Source organism: Magnolia sinica, chromosome 8 (assembly GCF_029962835.1).
Source record: "Magnolia sinica isolate HGM2019 chromosome 8, MsV1, whole genome shotgun sequence".
NCBI lineage: Eukaryota > Viridiplantae > Streptophyta > Magnoliopsida > Magnoliales > Magnoliaceae > Magnolia > Magnolia sinica.
The window spans coordinates 28,556,009-28,562,033 of NC_080580.1; the positions used below are offsets into that span (position 1 = coordinate 28,556,009).

At 43.3% G+C, this 6,025-nt stretch overlaps 1 non-coding gene across 1 annotated transcript; it reads left to right on the plus strand.

Moving 5' to 3' along the window:
• Positions 1-2,256: 2,256 nt before the first annotated feature.
• On the plus strand, positions 2,257-2,363 carry LOC131254588 (small nucleolar RNA R71). Its single transcript, XR_009175709.1, has one exon. It is a non-coding gene; the product is annotated as a small nucleolar RNA R71 (small nucleolar RNA).
• The last annotated feature ends 3,662 nt before the right edge of the window (positions 2,364-6,025 follow it).

Genomic DNA, 6,025 nt, shown 5'->3' on the forward strand with positions numbered 1-6,025 from the left:
CCGGATGGCACCGATAGAGTTGAGAGAACTGCAGGAGCAGTTGGATGAGCTCCGGGAGTTAGGTTTTATTCATCCCAGCAGTTCGCCTTAGGGAGCCCCGGTATTGTTTGTAAAGAAGAAGGATGGTTCGTTGCGACTCTATGTGGACTATCGTGAGCTCAACAGAGTCACCATCAAGAACTGATACCCGCTTCCCCGTATTGATGATTTGTTCGACCAGTTACAGGGTGCACAGTATTTTTTCAAGATAGACTTGCATTCCGGTTACCATCAGATTCGAGTCTGAGAGGAGGACATTCCGAAGATGGCTTTCCGGACACATTATGGTCACTTCGAGTTCCTGGTCATGTCGTTTGGACTGACCAATGCGCCCGCCGTATTCATGCAGCTGATGAACGAGGTTTTTCGGCCGTTCCTCGATCAGTTCGTGGTGGTATTCATTGACGATATTCTTGTATATTCGAGGACCCGAGAGGACCATGCTGAGCACCTGCGGATTGTGCTTGAGACCCTCCGTGCCCACCAGCTGTATGCGAAGCTGGAGAAATGTGAGTTTTGGCAGGAGGAGATGAAGTTCCTCGGTCATGTGGTAACGAGGGAGGGTGTCGTTGTGGACCCCTCGAAGGTTGATGCAGTGCGTCAGTGGGGCCAGCCCACGAACGCGTTTGAGATTCGCAGCTTCCTTGGTCTAGCAGGATATTACCGGCGGTTTATCAAGGGTTTCTCCCGTATTGCAGCACCGCTGACCCGGTTGACGCGGAAGGGCATTGAGTTCGTCTGGAGTGACGCTTGCGAGAAGGCATTTACAGAGTTGAAGGACAACCTTACGTCCGCACCTGTCCTCACCCTTCTTGATGGGAGTGAGGGTTTTGTTGTTTTTACAGATGCCTCTAGAGTTGGCTTGGGTGTTGTGCTGATGCAGCATGGGAAGCTAATGGTGTATGCCTAGCACCAACTCAAGGTCCATGAGTTGAACTACCCCACTCATGATTTGGAGCTTGCAGCAGTTGTCTTCGCACTGAAGGTGTGGAGGCATTATCTATATGGGGTCAGGTTCGAGCTCTTCACGGATCATAAGAGCTTGAAGTATCTATTTTCGCAGTCCGAGTTGAACTTGTGACATATTTTGCCGTCTTTTGAAGGTGTGGAGGCATTATCTTTTGAATATTTTACCGTCTTTTGGTCATACATAAGTCTTTCAGGAATTTGGCATATGAAGGTATTTGTTTCACGGCATCAAGTAGTGGAATGTTGACCTTCACTTGTTTCAACACCTCTAGAATATCCTGAGAGTTAGAGAGCAATTTTGGTGCAACCAACCGTTGGGGAAATGGAGCAGCCGGCTTTCCTTGAGGTTCCGGTTCTGATTCTGGTGGGGCATGGTTAGATCCATCTTCTTTATCTACTTCCGGGTCCTTAGGCTTTTCAGCCCTAACCGGAATGGTTTTGTCAATGATCTTTCCACTCCTAAGAGTGGTGATGGATTTAGCTTGCTCCATCTGATTTAAAGAGCTTGGGTCGCTAACTTCATATTGCGGTTTAGGATTGGGAAGAGGTTGAGCTGGGAAGCTCCCCTTGTTCCCAATCGTATGTTCAGCCTTAAGTCCTTGTATTGCTTTTGTTAGGTCTTGGAAGGCCTATAGCATACCCTGATTGAAAAGCTCTTGCTTTTGAAAATGTTTCAGAACCGAATCCTCTAGAGGTTTCTCTTGAGTTGGATTTTGATTTAGGTAACCTTGAGGTGTAGCGGTTTGTCCATTCCTCCAACTGAAGTTGGGATGATTTCTCCAGCCAGGATTGTATGTGTTAGAGGTGGGCCCACTGAAAGGTCTTTGGTAATTGCTTACAGCATTGGATTGCTCATTTAATACCTCTTGAAAGGCAGAGATAGTTGGACAGTTTTCAGTAGTATGAATGTTGCAACCACAGATGCTACAAACAATTTCCTTAGCCTTATCCTTCTTAAATTCCATGGCCTCGAGTTTCCTAGTGAGATTAGCTACCTTAGCATTAATATTATCGTCTTCTCTCAGGACATACATTCCACCCCTTTCCTTGGAATGAGTCGGCCTAGACGTAGTACTAGGTCTAGGGGAGATGTCCCATGTTTGTGTGTTCTCAGCAAGTTTATCAAAGTAATCCCACAGCTCATCGACTCCTTTATTCATAAACTCCCCATTACACATCGTCTCGACTAATTGGCGCATGGGAGATGTCAGTCCATCATAAAAAAAGTTCGTGATGCGCCACGTTTCAAAACCATGTTGTGGGCATGAACTGACAAGATCCTTGAACCGCTCCCAACATTGGAAGAATGTTTCATCTTCCCTTTGGGCGAAGTTCATGATCGACTTTCTTAGGGTGTTCGTCTTATGGTATGGGAAAAACTTCTTAATGAACTCCCTTGTCATGTCATTCCATCTGCCAATTGATCGATGACATAGTGAATGTAACCACGTCTTGGCTTTCTCTTTCAAAGAAAAGGGAAAGAGTTTCAACCTCACTGTGTCATCAGACACGTTAAGAAAGTATAAGGTAGCTATGATCTCGTCAAATTCTTTTAAATGTAAGTAAGGATTCTCTGACTCAAGCCCATGAAATTTAAGGAGTTGGATCACCCCTGGCTTGATATCCATGTGTCCTGCATTCTCAGGAAAAACCGTGCATGAGGGCGTACTCACCCCCGCCGGTTGTAAGTAATCTCGTAAGGTACGAGGCAGGGGTGCTTGATGCACCTCATTGTCATCCTGGAGATCTTCTACCCTAGGTTGGGGTAGAAGAGGTTGATTTTCAGCCATATCCTCAATTAACTCAGGGGATTTCGAGCGGTGTCGAGTCCTACGATGGATAGTTAACGCCTCAACTAATCCTCCTTCAGTCAAGAGACGTCGAGTATTGTCACGAGCCCACTTGGGCATGAAACACTCGCAGCCCTCAATCAAATTTTAAATCTAATCCTAAGAAGAGAAATAAAAATCTAAACAGAGAAAGAGGGTTGGAAGGAAGTTACCAAATTGGAGTCCCTAAATTGAAACCTGCAAAATAGAACAAAACAAGTTAGTTTCTAAGAATAGCAAGCCTATAAAATTCCTAAGAAGAGAAATATAGAAATAAAAAGAAACAAGGAAGAATTCCTAAATTAGAAAGTAGAAATTTAGAAAGAGCGTACCGAATTTAGAAATTTCTAATAAGCCTACAAAACAGGAAAGTTAGTTTCTAAACAGAAAGTCTTAAAATAGAAATTTTCTAAAAATAAAATAGGAAACAAAATTAGATTCTAAAAGAGTTAGAATTAGAAACTTACTAAAAAGGAATCCTAATCTAGAAATAGTAAGGAAGAGAGAAATTACCAATTTAGAAACCTATCTCAGAATCCTACAAAATAAGAAAGTTGGGTTAGTTTCTAAAAAAAAGGAAAACTATCTAAAAATAGAAAGTTATTTAAATAGAAAATTTCTAAAAATTAAAGAAAAACCTGGAATTAGAAAATTCTAAAATAAATCCTAAAAATCAGAAAAGTCCTAATCTTAAACTAATCCTAAAACCAGTTATCTTCAGGAAACGTAGCCGTCAATCCCCGGCAACACTTGTTCACACCCCAAGTGCAGGGTTGTGATGTAGTAATAAACTCGGTAAGACCGAGGTCGAATCCACAGGGACTGAAACCTGTATGTTATCTGAAAATAACCAGATCTAGAACTAGGCTAAGATGAAATCTAAACCAATTGTGATTTGAAGAATAATGGTGAAATATTAATCTAAACTTAAAAAATTCAAAGAAAGGGAACTAGGGATTCAGAGGATCCACTTGTAGAGATCAGGGAGATCTTATGCCTGCTTCATGGATATTATACTGAACTTACTTGATATAGTTTTCAAGAAATGAAAGGTATAAGAATTAGGTATGATTCCATCACAAATCCATACCTAAGAGACAAGGTAAACAACAGAACTTAGACCAATCCATACCCAACTAAAAGATGTATGAGTGTTAGGAAGGATTCCATCATCCAACCATGTCTATGAGACAATGGCGAACAACAGGGTTTCCGAACATCAAAATAAAAGGAAAGAAATTATTCAAGCCATCACAGATCTACTGTAATTTAAATCACAACAAACCATTAATGACTAAAAGAATTTCTTAAATCAAAACAGAGTCAATCAGTTCAGTTCAAATCAAACCTATAGAAGCTCCCATCACGCCACAAGCTTCACCTCTTAGCCCTAGCTAAGGGATTTAGCCTAACATAATCATAGGAAAAAGAAGAAAAATAAAGAAAAAATACATAAAAATTCCAAACACTTCTCTCTCCACCTCTCTTTCTCTATCTGACGTCCCCTATTCAAGCACCCCCTCTTCTCCACGTTTGGAACTCTTTTTATAGCTTTTGGAGTGGTGGAAATCGGATTTGGGAAGCTATCACACGCGCAGCGAAAGCCTTTTCGTAGCCGAGTTCAGGGCTTCATAACTCTCGCGTTCCTTGCATTATTTCTGTAAAATCAGCTTCTCTTGGAGGTATTTTGGCTGGCCTACACGATGGATGGTTCAGATCTGCCATATGATCAAAGATGATGGGCCACAACTGCCTGGAAAATTCGATTTCGCGGACGTGCGTAGCCTTTCGCACGTCCGGCGCTGAAATGATCGGTGGGCCCCACAGAGGTGTTTTCGAGAAAATTCACCCCGTCTATTAGATTGCCCTCGAAATTTCGGACAGAAATGGATGGTTTTTCATGTCCATTGGCTCAGAATCAGAGAAGAAATCATTCAAACATCAATTTGAACGTTGCAGGGCAGTCCACTTATGGCCTCTATATCGCACACGTGTGCTTGCATGGGTCTAAAAGTTCAGCATGGGTTTGAAGATTTCATGGCCCTCTACAAGACGGACGGCTTGGATCATCCACTAGGACAATATGTGGGGCCCACTAGCGTCCGAAAAAACGGACGCCGTCCGTCCGTTACACAGCGTGAAACGGCAATTGCTGTTTTAGGAAGAAGGTGCGGGTCACGTGGTTCGGTGCACAGCGGCACGTATGTACCTCATGTACACACGCTATATATACGGGGCCCACTGTAATGTACATGCAAGATCCGATCCATCTATTTGTTTCCTCATCTTATTTAAACCACCGAGACCAAAGTTGAGATAGTTCCAGATATCAGGTGGGCCCAGAATCAACGGTTTATGGGCTGATCTGTCAGTTGGAGTACTTCCATAGTGATCCGAGGGCTTAAACTTGATATGTACGGTTAATTTATGGCCCTCAGGCCATGTATAAAGTTTTGAGCCAATCAGATGGTGAGAACTATGTGATCTTACATTTTTCACCATTTTCGGGCCTCTTTAACGTGAATGGCTTGATTTCCTCGGATCCCTGGTATGTAATTCCATCGATCTTGGTCCCCTGGAGTCCGTCCCTTGCCTTGGGTGTCATCAGAGCGTTAAATCCATGGTTTAAGCACCCTTTTTCAGTTCATGCTTGTAAATACACTCTACATCACAAACACGATTAAATCAGGCTATTAAACGGTATCATGTTTGTAAATCCATGCAATAACTAGGTCTGATATGCAATATTTGACCCTCAACACAAGGCAAATGTGGTGGCGGACGCGCTCAGCCGTCAGCCACGAGGCCTGGTGGCACAGATGATGGTGCAACAGTGGCAGATGCTCGAGGATGTTTCAGAGTATGACTTTAATTTCGGCCTGCAGTCTTCCATTGTTTAGCTTTCGAGCTTATCGATTCAACCCTCTTTGGTGGCTAGGGTGATCGAAGCTCAGCAGACGGACAAGTCACTTCAGGAGTACCGAGCAAAGGCCACCTCCGTGGAGCAGTCAGACTGGCAGATTGGTTCCGATGGTGGATTACGCTTTAGAGGCTGATTGTGTGTCCCAGACATGCCAAAGTTTTATCGTGATCTGATGACCGAGGCACATCGATTGAGACTTACTATCCACCCGGGCTCTACGAAGATGTATCGTGACATGAGGAGGCAGTACTTTTGGCAGGAGATG